The sequence below is a fragment of the Podarcis erhardii genome (genome assembly GCF_964252035.2).
Source record: "Podarcis erhardii genome assembly, chromosome: 15".
Classification (NCBI taxonomy): Eukaryota; Metazoa; Chordata; class Lepidosauria; order Squamata; family Lacertidae; genus Podarcis; species Podarcis erhardii.
This window is the reverse complement of record NC_138505.1, coordinates 39,590,630-39,605,335: the sequence shown is the minus strand read 5'-3', so window position 1 is coordinate 39,605,335 and position 14,706 is coordinate 39,590,630. Positions and strand designations below refer to the sequence as shown.

Sequence of the window (14,706 nt, the reverse complement as noted above, 5' to 3'; positions counted from 1 at the left end):
AGCAGAGATTGGGTGGCCATTTGCTACAGATGCTTTAGTTGAGATTCCTGCATTGGTTTGGACTAGATGATCTTCAGGACCCCTTCCAACTAAAAAAATCTATGACTCTATAAGCTGCTGCTGTTGTCCAAATCAGCTCCAAATCAGCCTAGAGGTGGCCCTCTCCTGCCTGCTTCCAGTGACTGTTACTCAGAGGTTAGGCTTGCCATATGTCAGGAAAATTCCTGACATGTCATTCTCCGGGTGTAAAAATGGCAAAATGTCAGGAAAAACCCAGACGTAAGGCAACATGATGAAAAAAGCAGAGGAAACAGCTCAAAAAGCTGTTTATGGGTCAGGTTCCCCCCCAAAAAAGCTTAACAATTTTGTTGGGGTGCTTAAAAATACGGCAACCCTATCACAGGTAGACTGCTCCTAAGACTGAAGGCTCCATTCTTAACTATCATGGCTGATAGCTTTTGACGGTACAATTACGTATAGTGCAATTTACGGTGCAATCATATTTACTAAGACGTATGCCCCATATATGTGCATATATGCAGCCTTAGTCGTCATGCACTTCATAAAACCATTTCCCCCTAAAGTTCACCTTGAGGGTCCCTTTACAGCAAAGACATGCTATAATAACTATTATTTTCTGAATTCCCAGGTTGTCAAAAGGTCATTCGCAAAAATAGGGAAGGCAGATCACATGCAATTGTTTCCTCCCCTGCACACACTCCCCCCCTTTCTTGTCATACTTAACACTTTGGAAAGGCAGTCATTAAAATTAGAGAGACACTTATCTAAAATTAAAATTCCTGTTAAAGCAGTGCCCTCTGGCCCAGCAACTCTAAATCAGTATAGCAGAAGCTCCATGTCAGTTATATGGATATATATTAAAATCGGGTGGGTGGTAGAGGCAAGTCTTTGTAATTGCACAGTTGCTTTTTTCAAGCACCAAATAAAATGCATGAAATGCAACCATTTTCCCTTAAAGTAAAAATGGATGATTGCCATCACCCTCCATACTGCCCACCCTCTTGTTTCATTTGACATGTTAAAATTAAAGTGGGAAAAGGCAATGTAATTCGTAGCAGGAATACATTCACACACACCAACAGCAAACTCAGTTCTCTGACTGACGTTTCTTAAGGGACCAAAAATACACCATCCAAGCACCAGAGAGAGATAACAGCAGCCTAAAGGGACTGCAGGATTACACCCTCCAGCACACAAAGAAAGTAGAAACCACGATCGATAGGGTCGCCAGCTCAGGAGCATCCCAGACACTGAAATCTCAGAGCCCAAACCTGAGACCTAGGGGCGCTGAGACTTCCTCTGCGCTTTCCCCCACCACTGGGCCCTGGAAACAGAGGTTAATTGGGAGACAGGAGACGGAAACAGATAGATTCCCCCCTTGGGGTAAAAAGAGTCTATGCAATTGCAGTTGGATCCTGCCAGGCTGAAGCTTCTAAGCTGAACACATAGACTTCTTAATTTTTTAAAAATGCACTTTTGCCCACCTGGAGATTCAAGCTGTCCTCCAGCTACTTGGAGGGGGTCAGGAAAGGCTGGAGACTTCAAGTCAGCCCTGGAGGCTGGGCAACTCAGCGCAGTGAGTATGGGATGGAGTCTTGGTGCTGTCTGCACTAATGTGATCTCTGAGGCACACTGTTTCTGAATTACAATAGGCAGGACAGCCAGCCCTCTGCTCTTTTATAAGTCAGCCCCCATGTTTCAGCCTGAGCCACTGGACTTTTCTGGAGTACAGATTTATCTTGAGAGACAACGAGCAGCCTACTCTAGGGGTGGGCTATTCTGTGGCTTCCTCTAAAGACCCCTGGAAAACTCAGCAAACCTGCTGTACCAGACACTGGGTGTGCAGAGGGCAGCTGAAAAGGACACAGCTCTGGGCAGCCTGAGGAAGGACCACCCACCTTGAACCTGCCCATAAAAAAGAAGCCTAGAGGGAGAGACTAAGTGGTGTCCAAACTTTTTTCAAAGAGGGCCAGATTTGATGAAGTGAAGGGCTGTGGGGGCCGACCAAAGGGCCAACCAAAGTTGTTGACCTTTTTTTAGGATTGAAGAGTTGTTGAGCTTTTTTGGAAATAAACTGCCACAGGGACCAGATTAAACCAACCAGTAGGCCGGATTAGGCCCCCAAAACGGACATACCTGAACTAGGGTGATGCACATTGTTCCCGGGAACTCCTCGTTTTTAGTAAGGAGGGAATCTTGCACTACACCTGTATCAAAATCTAGTTATCTAGCACATGTGATGCTGTTCCAACAATTTTTACACCCCTAAGAGAACAAATCAGTAAATCCTTTAGCAAGACACAAGTATAACTGTACAAAACATATGTTTTCCCACTTGGCTAGACAAGATTCTATCACCTGTGTTTTGCAGGTCAAGGAAATGACACCTGTAACATGCTACAAGTATTAAATTATCTCCTCCCCTGCTTCATCTAGAGACCCTCAGGACTGGGATTCTGATTTAGAGCGATCCTTGTATCAAATCTTCAATTCATTTGGCAAATGTGGTTCAGCAACCAGGGCCTCTAAGAGCCAAAGGGAACCATCTGATTAAACAGGCATCGTGAAGAAAGACAAAAGGAAACATTTTGCTGCAAAAGGTTCTTGGAATCGCTGGCACACAGAGGTATAAAGTGGAGGCAGCCAGCAGGGCCAACAATGCACTTCAGAAACAAACAAAGCCCAAGATTTAAAGGCAAACAAGTCATGCCTTCCATCTGTGTCCATTTAATAGACAGAAGATTTATTGAAATGCATATTGTGCCAAATGGTTTGAAGTTAGATGCCTGAGCCACAGGCGCATGGACACGGCTTTGCTGCTTCTGACACTAGGAAAGAAAACAGTGTTCTATGCTTGGATTAGAAACCCGGAGGAAACCCCAGGTTGGGCATCTTAAAATATTAAAAAGGGTTCTGTTGGGCATTTGGGGCGGGAAAAATATACTTGACAACAATAGGTATAAAATTGGGGGTTGGTTCATTTTGGCTAATTGGTTCATTTTGATTGGTTAGTTGGGGAAGCATTTAATTTTGATAATTTTTGAGATGAATATTTAATTTTGATCCTTGATTTTGTTTCTGTTATCTGGTTGATTTATTTGTAATTGTATTCTATATTTTAATTCTCATGCATGCCGATGTAATAATACTCAGCACTTATACCACTTTTTGTGAGTGTTCAAAGCACTTGACACGCAGTGTATGTGAACTGGCTCTGCAGGTTGGGCAGACACCTTGTTTGCACATAACTGTAAACTATGGTTGAGTTATTCCTCCTCTCCTCTGGCACTGCCATGAGGAGGAATTCCGAAGCATTAGCTTCTACTTTAGGCTAACCACAACCTGCCCTGTGGTGACATCTGAACTAGGACAAACTGTGGTTACTCTTAAGTACGAGTAGTGCAACAAGCCAATTTCAACCATAGTTTATAAAGCTGGCTTGCTTTCACTAACTAGAGTTAAGACCAACCAGAGTTTAGGGTTCAGACGCAACACTTGACAATGGTCAACAAAGAAGTGGGAACTTCCAATTTCTTCCTCTTGGCCATTTTGGAGGCCAAGTGAGCATACAGAAAGTGTGTGTGTGTGTGTGTGAAAGAGAGAGAGAGGGGGGGGGAGAGAGAACTGTAATTTTGGAGTAAACGTCTAGTGCGGATACATCCATTGCTAGCACACAAGCCACCATACACTGCACTGAAAAATTTGTAGAATAGATTTTGCTCCTGGTGTATCGCTACTGCTGAAGCTGTTTTCATGGTGAACAAAAGCTTTCTTATGCACCAATCACAACTGCACTTAAGAGCAGATTCTGGTAACTGCACTTAATGCACACATGCACACACACAAAAGCAAAGACATAGCATATCCCCACCCCCACCCTGCTGGTCTTCCATTTACTTCAGGGTCTGTGTTTTGGGAGCTCTGCCAGCCAGTGCATAAAAATAGTTACCCCATTAACTGGGAACAGTGCCCACAATGCTGTACACCCCCAGCTACACAGAAGCCCGCACCAAAAATGGCACCAAAAAGGGGGAGGCAATGGGCAGGATGGGACACAGGAAGTGGGTAGAGGTCAGATTACCACCAGAAAGGGAAGTGGTAGAATAGCAAAAAGCCAACTTCAAGGGCAGACACAGAAAGACCTTTGGAAATAGTATTAAAAGGTTTAAATACTTAGCATTTATCTAGTGCTGACTGGGATCACAAAGTGCTTCAAAGGTTGAGATTCCTGCATTGCAGGGAGTTGGTCTAGATGACACACAGTCTCTTCCAACTCTCTATGATGCTCTGGGATCTCTCTGAAAGTAAATGGATGAGCGACTTGCTTTTGCCCATGAAAGCGAGTTGCTCAGGGTGGAACTTGGAATATTCCTGAAACTCACCACCAGCAGCAGCAGCAGCAGCAGCAGCTGTGGTCTTATATTTGCCCACTACTATTTGATCTTCCCCCTACAGTACAGCAACACTGGAGAATACAGTGTGTTTCCTGAAGTGGCTCTAAGTCAGGGGTCAGCAACCTTTTTCAGCCGTGGGCCAGTCCACCATCCCTCAGACCATGTGGTGGGCCAGACTATATTTGGGGGGGGGGGGGGAAATGAACAAATTCCTATGCCCCACAAATAACCCAGAGATGCATTTTAAATAAAAGCACACATGCTACTCATGTAAAAACACGCTGATTCCCGGACTGTCCACGGGCCGGATTGAGAAGGTGACTGGACCGGATCCGGCCCCCAGGCCTTAGGTTGCCTACCCATGTAAGTGAACAGCACCATGTAAGTGAACAGCATTAAACGTGCTCCAAGTTTACATGTTGGGCTTTGTAGCTTAGAAGAAAGGCATGCAAAGGGGGGACACAGGAGATGTATACAAAAGTTGCATGGCATGGTGAAAGTAGATAGACTTTTCTTCTTCTCTCACCATTAATGGACTCTGCCATCATCCTAAGGAACTGAACACTGGGAAGATTCAGGACATCCCTCAGTGCATAGTTAAGCTACGGAACTCCTTGCCACAAGACCGAGCCATGGTCACCAACTTGGATGGCTCTACAAGAGGTTTAGACAAAGTGCTAGCTGGGTTCTACCTGCCCTGCTGGAGCCAGTATACCAGTCACTGGGAATTGTACGTGGGGAGAGTGATGTTGTGCTTATGCCCTGCACATGGGCTTCCCAGAGACTTCTGTTTAGCCACTGTTCTGAACAGGATGTGGGGCTAGAGTGGTCGGAACAGGAGAGCTCTTCTTATGTCCATCAGGACAGGCAGGTCACACCTACACCTAAACAGTGAGCACCCTGGCATACATTCTGGAATCTCCTACAACACACGGTAGTACTTCTGTGGCGGACAGGCCACCACAATTCCTGGTGCTACAAAGTTGGGAAACTACTGGTCAAGGATGGCTCCAGGTGTGGAGGCCTGTGGAGGCATTACTCCAGGGCATTGTGGGGAAACAATTATGGTGGATGCCATACGCTGATGTGCAGGTCCGCACCTGGTTCCTTGACCAAGTCTAAAGTAGAATAATTTTACGTCTTTGTCTCCTTACGTCAACCAACAAGAAAACCAAGGCTTGACCAATCTAAGGCCTCACATTTTCCAATCAAACTTGGCCTATGAAATTCCTAGCAAGCAATATGGCTTCAGTCAACTTCTGCCTTTAAGTTTCCTTTCTTTACTCTGTTTTCTGCCCCTCACACGCAACCTAGAATCCCTAAGGGAAAACGCCATTTTTTGGAAACCTTTCTTGACTCACCGGGACGGCCTAATCCTACACGAGCCAGCAACTTTTATCTGTTTTTAATGAGGTTAAAGCAGCATCTGTTAGAACTCTTTCTGTTCCCATTAACCTCCGCAAACCCATTATATCCAGGCAGTTGCTCAAAAGCTATGGAAGTTTTATTTATTTATTTTTAAAGGCTGCACAGGGCTGAACTGCCAGGCTAATACTGAAAAAGTACAGGCCTCAGGAAACAATGCAAACAGTAGCAAGGGGCGTGTGTTAAAAATAAATTCCCCAGATTAAAGGAAAACATAAATGCACAAAAGAGGCCAGTTTGAATGAGCCTGACAGCTATGCAGAGACACAGGTGGAATGTGAAAACAGTGCCAAATCCAGACAAATACCCCAGTTCCCTAAGGCAACAGAGTCTTCCATTCTCTGTTTGGAAGCTGGTCTTTGCTCAGCGAAGACAGGGGTACATATCCTTGCCCCTAGGTACTGGCTAAAATTTAAAAGGGGGGGGGGGTAGGGCCCAATTTAGTATTTTCTGCTTTCAACAAGATGTTGAGCCTGAACTAAAATGCAATTCCGTCTTGGAATCAGGAAATACAAGTTATTGACATGTATGGCCTCTTTTTCAGCATTCTTTTCTTTGTTTTTTTTTTATTAAGGGTTTTCTTGTTTTACAGTGTAAGTGTAATGCCTCTTATTCCCCCCCCCATGTAACATTTTTACAAATCCATTTCATTTGTTGAGGCATTAGGGGGAGAAGAAAAAAGAAAAGGGGGAAAAAAAGAAAGGAGGGTGGAGGGAGGGGAGATGGATGGGGGTGGGGTCGGGTAGCGGTGTTTCTATTATGCTTAATGTATGTAGTTTGGTGTTAGCGTGCTTGTGTTGTTCACTTGTGTTCCTTTGGTGGTGAGAGAGGTTGGGGTTGGCCTAGGATGTGATTGTTTGCTTGTGATTGGCTGTGGTGATCTTTGTTTTCGTGTGTGAGTGAGGTGGGTGGGTGTTTTGGATCAGGTTAGCCATATTGATTTGTATGCTGTTGGTGGTTTATTGTCATTGTCCTGTTGGGCTGTGTATGTGATAAAGGGGAGCCATACCGGGGTGAAGGTGTCTTCTTCTGTTTGTCCCCGTCTCAGTTTCAGTTTATTAGTTAATTTTTCTAGTAGGGCTGTTTCCCATACTATTTGGTACCATTGGTCCATGCTTACTCCTGACAGGTCTCTCCAGTGTCTGGTTATGGTGTTTCTGGCTGCTGAAAGTAGGTGGGTTATGAGTTCTTTGTGGTGTAAATGGGCATTGTTGTCTTGGAAGATGTTTAGTAGGGCCAATTCTGGGGTGAAGTCTAATACTTGCTTAGTTATTTTACATATTTCTTGTATGGCTGTTGTCCAGAATAGTTGGATTTTGGGACACTCCCACCACATGTGAAGGTATGTGCCTGTGGAGGTGCACCCTCTCCAGCATTTTGGTGAGGTTCCTGGGTGTATTAGCGCTAGTTTCCTTGGTGTTAGGCTTTTTCAGCATTCTGAGCTTTTCAGATTTTGAGATAGCCTCTTACCACCTGAAATCTCATATTTTAAAATGCAACTTTTGTGCTGACCACTTCTGCCAAACTTCAGACCCCTCGCTCTCACTACGTAACCAGCATGATAAATGTGGAATGGAGAGAAGCCTTTACAGTGCTGAGGTTCCAGTCCATGTTTTCTGCCGTAATTGAAGGATGCTGTCACTGGATCCCCTCTGAAGAGAGAGGATGCCCACATAGCTGTCATGTGCCTGACGATTTACCCCACCACTTACGCTTGCCCAATCTACGAGGATTTAAGAGAATCCTAGTTCAAAAATTTCAATTTCCGAGTGGGGAGATTGATTGGGTGTTTATTAGGGGACTGGTCCCCCTACACTTCTGAAAAATGGTTTTCCAGATACTCTTTAAACCATCCCACTCCTTTTTTAACCTTTGGTTTTTGTTGAGTTCTAATTACTTCTGTCATTTTTGCTAATTCCAAATATTCACACAATTTGATTTACCATTCTTCCTTCGTAGGTGTAAAGGGAGGAAGTAAACAGCCTTTGTTAACTGCCTTGTTCTTACATGCATGCAATTAAAAAAAGGAAGTCAGTCGGATCAGAGCAAAGATCTACCCTACCAAGCATCCTCTTCCCCCACAATGGCCATCTAGTTGCCTCCAGGGTGCCCAGAAACAGGGCATGGAGGCAGTCACCCCAACCTCTCTAGTGCCCCTCCTTTCTCCCCAGAACCAGTACTCAGAGGAGATAGGAAGAAGCTTTTCTCCCTCTCCCAAAATCCTTGAAATCAGGGTTCTCTAATGAAGATGAGAACTGAGGCAGAGGAAAGGAATCGATTGCACAATGCAGAATTAGTCTAAGCAATGTGCTGCCCCAAGATACTAAGAAGAGGGTTGGGGAAGGTGTGTACCTCCGTATGTTGTTGGACTCCAGCCCCCATGATGCCTGACCTTAGACAGGGCTGGCTGGGGCTGATGGGAGCTGCAGCCCAGCAACATATGAAGAGTGCAGCTTTGGCTACTCCTGGATCAAACAAATATGTGGGTTGAGGAGAAGGAGGATACCAATGTCTATTTGGTATGATAGCTGAACAGAACCTCCATTCACAGCGGAGTGTGCCATATTAATGTGCCATTAAAAACACACCTACCCAAATCCCCCAACAAATAAGATTGGCACTGGAAGCCAAATTATACCAAGCCAAACAGCTTGTCCATTTAGCTCAGGCACGTCCAACAGGCAGATCACTGGAAATCTGTGGCAGATCATTGGCTCCCCCCAAAGAAGCTCAAAAACTTTGGCTTCCCTAAAAAAAAAGGTCAAAACTTTTGCCCTGCACCCCAAAAAATGGGGCTTCCTAAAAAACTCAACAACTTTGACCTGAACCTCAAAAAGGGGTAGATCACTGCCAGTTTTTAACTGTGAGTAGATCACAGTCTCTTGGGAGTTGGCCACCTCTGATCTAGCTCAATACAGCTGGAAGTGTCGAGAGGTGACTCTCCAGGGTTTCAAAGAGGTATCTCTCCCAGCCCTACCTGGAGATGCTGAGGACTGAATCAGAGATCTTCTACAAGCAAAGCATATGCTCTACCACTGAACTACTGACCATTCCCTTAAAAAAAGAAGAAGATTATAGTCTTCATTGTTCTGAATAAAAGGGCTGAATTAAACTGGAACATAGAGAGCTGGCTTTTACTGCACTAAATCATTTCTCCATCTGGCTTGTTATTGTTTACACTGACGGTGAACAGCTCTTCCTGGAGATTGAAACTGGGACGTTCTGCACGCAAAGCAGATGTCCTACCACTGAGTTTTAGCACCTTCATACAGGCTGGGCTGAACGCTTCTGCTTGACATATTTGTTTTCTATGTGCATTAAGGAGTGTGTGTGTGTGTGTGTGTGTGTGTGTGTGTGTGTGTGTGTGTATTTGTTTCCATGGAGAACATTCAACCATACAATTCCTACCGACATGCACACATATGGAACTTGAAGCTCAGGACTTGCCACTTGAATTGGCTGACTGTATAAACTCTGAGAGCCCCTTGTGTGAAGATGATCTTGCAACAATTAAACCAAAAGGATCATAAAAAATAAAAGAATAAGGAAAAGCACCAGCCCACACACACCAACAACGGTGCCTTGACAATATCCCACGAGCCACGTGGATTTTCAGGAACGGTCAGACTACAAGTCAGCTCATGGGAATGTGGAGAATCTGCAGAGATAAAGCTTTGTAGCTTGCAAAGAAGTAAAACTGAGAGATAAAACAGAAGAGAAACAAGGGGAGAGAAGCAGAAAGAACCAGAGAGAAGGAAAGCACAAAAAGTTCTCCTTGAAGGAATTTATTATTATCATTATTATGATTTTAAAAGGGGACAAATTGAGCCTTTGTTTTCTCTTCAGTTTATCACAGTTCACTTGCTCCAAACACACAAGGTCGTTATAGTCACTGGATTCCAGTTTTGTTCTGAAGGATTCAAAACCAGCCATTTTGTTCAACGCACAGCAGTTAAATCCTTTAGAATCAAGATAGCTGGATCCATCTATTGAAACGTAATTATAATAAATACATTTTGCTTGCTGGTTGGTATACAAAAAAACACTTTTCAAGGCCACCATAAGATAAACAAAAGCGAGTCTTCACTCATAAAAGACGTCTAAAACTCATTGGTAGGCGCATGGGGAAGAGAGAGAATAAGGATAATGGTAAAGGTTTATAAAACAGTGTGGAGGGAGAGAGGAAACATTATTGCCCCCCTTTCTCAGAATAGTAAAATTCAGAGTCCTCATCAAGCTGACTCTCAGCAGAAGTAAGACTGTTAATAAGGGGAGAGCTTACTCTCAAAACTCATAATTAACTTAATTAATTAAATGATTCTGATCTTATGCATCAAGGCAAAGCATAGAACAGCCTTTGCCAGTCTGGGGCCCTCCAGATGTTTTGCAATGCAGCTCCTATCAGCCCGGTGGGCACCAGACTGGCAAAAACTGGCACAGAATATCAAAACGTATCTCAAGCAATGCAAAGCTGCCCACTTTCACATATTTTTGTTGGAAAAGCTGCAGTAAACTAGCATCTTAGCAATGTTGACTCCATGGCCTTGTGCTACCACTCTTGTTCCAATGCTAACAGAGCCTGAACAGGTCATGCAGGTAAGTCTTCAGGTGGTGTTGAGAGGGAGGTGATCTTTTTTTAGAATTCCTCTAAAGACAACAGACATTCCAAGGAATCATGTTTGTAGGCCTCATTGTTGCAGTGGCATTCTATTTATTCAGTGAGAAACCACAAAAAGATGAGAAATAGAAAGGAAGGTCCATCATATTAATTAATACCTTTTGCAGCTCTTATTGTTTCAAAAAGATGGTACAACCCTCCTCTCACAGGATAGGACTCCCTCAAAGCTCAAATGCAGGATCACTCATTTCTGCCTGCATCAAAATCTCCCCAAAGTGGCAGGGAGGAGCAAACAGCCGGGGGAATGTTAACCAACCATTGTGGCCTCTACCACATGCTCTCCAAAACCTGATATGGCTTCACCACATAACTGTCACACTGGGAAGATGTCTGTGAAGGAGCAGCCACAATAAGTTTCAGTTGAGGGTGAGTGGGAATTGGCTCTCTCATTTCCACATTGAAAGTGTGTCGTGAACATCAGGGCTAATAAATCCTCATCTGCCAAGCCTTGCCAAACCATTGTCACCCTGAGCGAAGTGAACCAGGTGGAAAGGGATGCCCCTTCCTCCTCCAGAACACACTGGAACAATATTTAAAACCGGCAGTTACATTTCCCATGTGAATTCAAGATCAGTTTCAGCAAGAGAAAAGGCATTCCGCTTTTTTAAAAGCCTATTTTACACTCCAGTCCGCATTCACAGCAACTGCGCATACACACAAAAGCAGTGAACTTCAGGGTCAGGTGTGAACAAACCTCTGCGCTGCCTTCACAGAGTAACTCCACTTGGGTTGCCAAGTGATGGGTGTGCGCTGGGAGCCGGGGCAGAGTCAGGCCTGCACACTCGATCTAGGAAAATCAGCCCATGAGGTATTTCATCGCATGGTGAGAAATAAAACTTTAAAGCTGCCTGTGTCTCAGCTAAAACCCAACGGTTTTTTAAACTAGCACTCATTGAGACATCAGTTCCAACCACAAGCACCGCCTTGGTCTGTGCTTTGCGTTCCTACAGCAAAGAGGAAGAAGGAAGGACCACATGCAAGGAGGTCCTAACGGGTCTCTTCTCCTAGATTTCTATCCTCTTGCACAGCTAAGCAGGTCAGTGAGAAATCCAGAACACCAGACTGCAACCCCCCCCCCCCCGCCCCATTAGAGCCTCCGCTGTCAAAATCCCAGCACAACCTGGAAACCTCAAACGCATAATTCGGGGGAAGCCAGCCTCTGTCCCTCCGCGCAACTTGACCCCCCTCCACCCACTTAATCCAACACGGAATCATCACTTCGACATTTCCACTCAAGCCCTGGATCTCCCAGGATCTCCGTGGGCGGAAAGCAGCCCCCTGACAAAAACTTGCGGTACGCAGAAAATAAGGACAAAAACAAAACATGATGGGCAGCCTAAAACGCCTGGGGTTCCACCTCCCCCCACCCCGTCAATTTTTCCCCCAGGGAAGGGCGAACGGGCAACCTGGGGTGCGCCGGGTTTCTCATCCCCTCCCGAGACCAGATGCCCGGAGGCGGCCGAGGCAGCTGCATCCAGAGGCGCCCGCTGCCTTTTCGCGGCGGGAGGGATGCGCAGCTGGCGGGGGCTAAAAAGGCCCTCGTCAAATTGAAATCCCGCCGCCGCCGCCGGGCTCTCTTGGAAGGCACGATCCTGCCGCCCTTCGAGCATCCCCAAAACCGCGGAAGCGGGGGGGGGGGGGCGCCGAGAAGGCAGGCGGGAAACGCGTCGCCCTTGGAGAGGAGGCAGCAGCGCGTCCGGCCCCGATCCCTTACCTGGCGGCGGCGGCGGCGGCGGCGGCGGCGGCGGCGGCTCCTCCCGCCCTGCTGCTGCTGCTGCTGCTGCAGCCGCGATCCCGGGAGCTGCGCGCCCGCCCGCCCGCGCGGCGCCCCAGATGCCAGCAGCAGCTGCGCGCCCATTGGCTGCGCCGGGAGCTTTTCCTGTGCCGAAAGTGAGAGCGGCCTGGCAGCAGCGCCGCCCATTGGAGGAGGCGCGCCGCCCAGGGAGGCCGTGAGTGGCCCAGATGTGGAGGGAGGGAGGGAGGGCGGCCGGGATGGGGCGCCTCCCTCCTGCAAAGGGCTCCCTCCCTCCCTCCCTCTCCATCTCCATGCCTGCTCCCCCCCCCCCACTTTGCGCTGCGCTTCTCCTTCTGCTGTCCAGCCGCAGGGCGGGGGCGGGGGGGGGGGAGCCGGAGAGGCAGCAGCCCCCGCGCAGCAGATACAGATCAGAGAACAGGGAGCTGGCTGCCTGGCGATCCTCAACCCACGACTGCAAAAGCAAGCCAGAGACTGGGACTGGGATGGCATTAGAATCATCACAGCAAGGAGGAGCGCAGAGAGGAGAAACGCCATGGGAGGGCATCGTCTGCACCAGCCAAACCCGACGCCTCCGCCTGCCCCGGCTGCAACACAACATGTCTCTCTCGCGCGCCTGGGTCTCTACAGCCGCAGCAAGCGCGGCATCCCTCCAGCAGTTTAATTTCACCCCCCATGGCGCATCCTTCCATGGTCTCTGGATGCAAACCACAACTACGTAGATATAATAAATGTGCATTTACAATACTAGCTGGCTAGAAATAACCCTGTGAGGTAGGTCACTGGGGTAGGGAGGTGGACAGAAAATTTCCAGCTCAGAGAATACGCCAGAGATTAGTAAACCATCATGAAAATATGACAGTAGTGCACATCATTTTTTTGTTTGAAGTTTATAAAAGCAATGGAAAGATTAAGTTGAGAATTAATCATATTGTTAATAATAAATGTGCATATAAGAATATTAGTTCAGGGTCCTTCCCTGCTGTCTGCCTGTACACTTTTTTTTGATACAAGTAATAGAAACATACATGCAGAGGACAATCGTAAAATATGCCCGTTTTAATCTGCAGCCCACAAAACCTCATACCATAATAAATTGGTTAAAGTGCCACAAAGCTCTCTGTTGTTCCTGATGAAAAAGACTAACACAGAACCTCCTCTCAAAAAAGGTCTACAAAGCAGTTGTTTTTATGAAAATACAACAGCCTGCATGCTTCTTCCAAGAGCAACTCCAAACATTCTCTGAAAAAGCAAAGGCCCAGCTTACCATGGCTAACAGCTTTCCCTTCTGAAAATTCCAAGAAGACTGGGCTTGGAAACCAGGATTATTGTACTGTAAATATTTTTGGGCGAAAGCCTTAGCAGAAAGATGGAGGGCCGTAGCTCAGAGTTACAGCATCTGCTTTGCATGCAGAAGGTCCCAGGCCAGGTTCAATCCCTGCCAACACCCGGCAGGGCCGGGAATGTCCCACCTGAAATCCTGCAGACCAGAATGCGTAAAACCTACATTAAATTTCCTGAGGCATCAACACCGAAAGAACAGGCAAGGGACAAGCTGACCGATTCTCTCCAGTTTCTCCCCCTCAGTCTCTTTCATAATTCTCAGGTAGATCTACACCACACCCACTGTTAAAACAATTCAGTGCTGGGGTTTGCTCTTGGCAATAAGTAAATAAGAAGTAAATGGCAAGGCAAGAGGCACGTCTATCATGGATACAAGCTGGACAGGGGAGAAAATGGGTGTTGCATATCATGTTCCATACATCACTCTAAATTCTAAATAAATAAAAAAATCACTGTTGAAGGTAAACTCCATTTTCAAACTGGCAGTCAAAAAAAAAAAAACAAAAAACAAAAAACAGGACACCAGCTTGCTCAGAGGCTTGGTAAGGGCAACATGCCAGGCAGAACAATGTTGTAGCTTCTCCATGAACCATGTGCCTGCTGCCTAAACACACCCAAAGCACTTTTTGGGGAGGGGGAGGCTTTGTTTTTTCTCACCTGCCATCGCAAATATCCAAAGATATGCAGCACTGGACAGCAGCTACTGGCTGGGTTTTTGTGTGTGACAGGGAGCGTTTTGTTTTGTTCAACAGCTTCCAAGCAGGTGCAGTTTTAGCACTTGGAGTTTCAGCTATATTTCCTTCAAAGGTCCACAGCCATTCTTAAATCACTGGTACCTTGGGGGGGGGTTAAATGTGTAAAAAGGACTGATCAGGTATCACACAAAAAAGGAAGTAGTTGAAAGGAGAACTCTCCTGTTTCAATGCTTAACCAACACTGGTGGGTCACTATTTATTTACAAATTTGTATCCAGCATTCAGTATTTCTGTTTGCAGATAATGAAGCCATCATAATTAACCAATAACAAACAAAGTTAAAATATCAGAAGTATTAAGAGAAAAATGGCCATTAAAACCAATTGCTGGTGTCAA

At 46.1% G+C, this 14,706-nt stretch overlaps 1 protein-coding gene across 10 annotated transcripts in view; it reads right to left on the bottom strand.

Annotated features, from left to right (window-relative positions):
- The window catches only part of CAMKK2 (calcium/calmodulin dependent protein kinase kinase 2), a 52,771-nt gene that overhangs the window by 37,359 nt on the left and 706 nt on the right, over nt 1-14,706 (bottom strand). For 7 of the 10 annotated variants that reach the window (XM_081842255.1, XM_081842260.1, XM_081842261.1 and 4 more), the window contains exon 1: nt 9,410-9,498. The exons of 1 other annotated variant lie outside the window; for it this stretch is intronic. The gene's annotated coding sequence lies outside the window, so the exon portion shown is untranslated. Of the gene's footprint in view, nt 1-9,409; nt 9,499-12,232; nt 12,256-14,272; nt 14,296-14,706 lie in introns of those variants that run through there. 2 more of the 10 variants (XM_081842259.1, XM_081842258.1) reach the window with 2 other exon arrangements.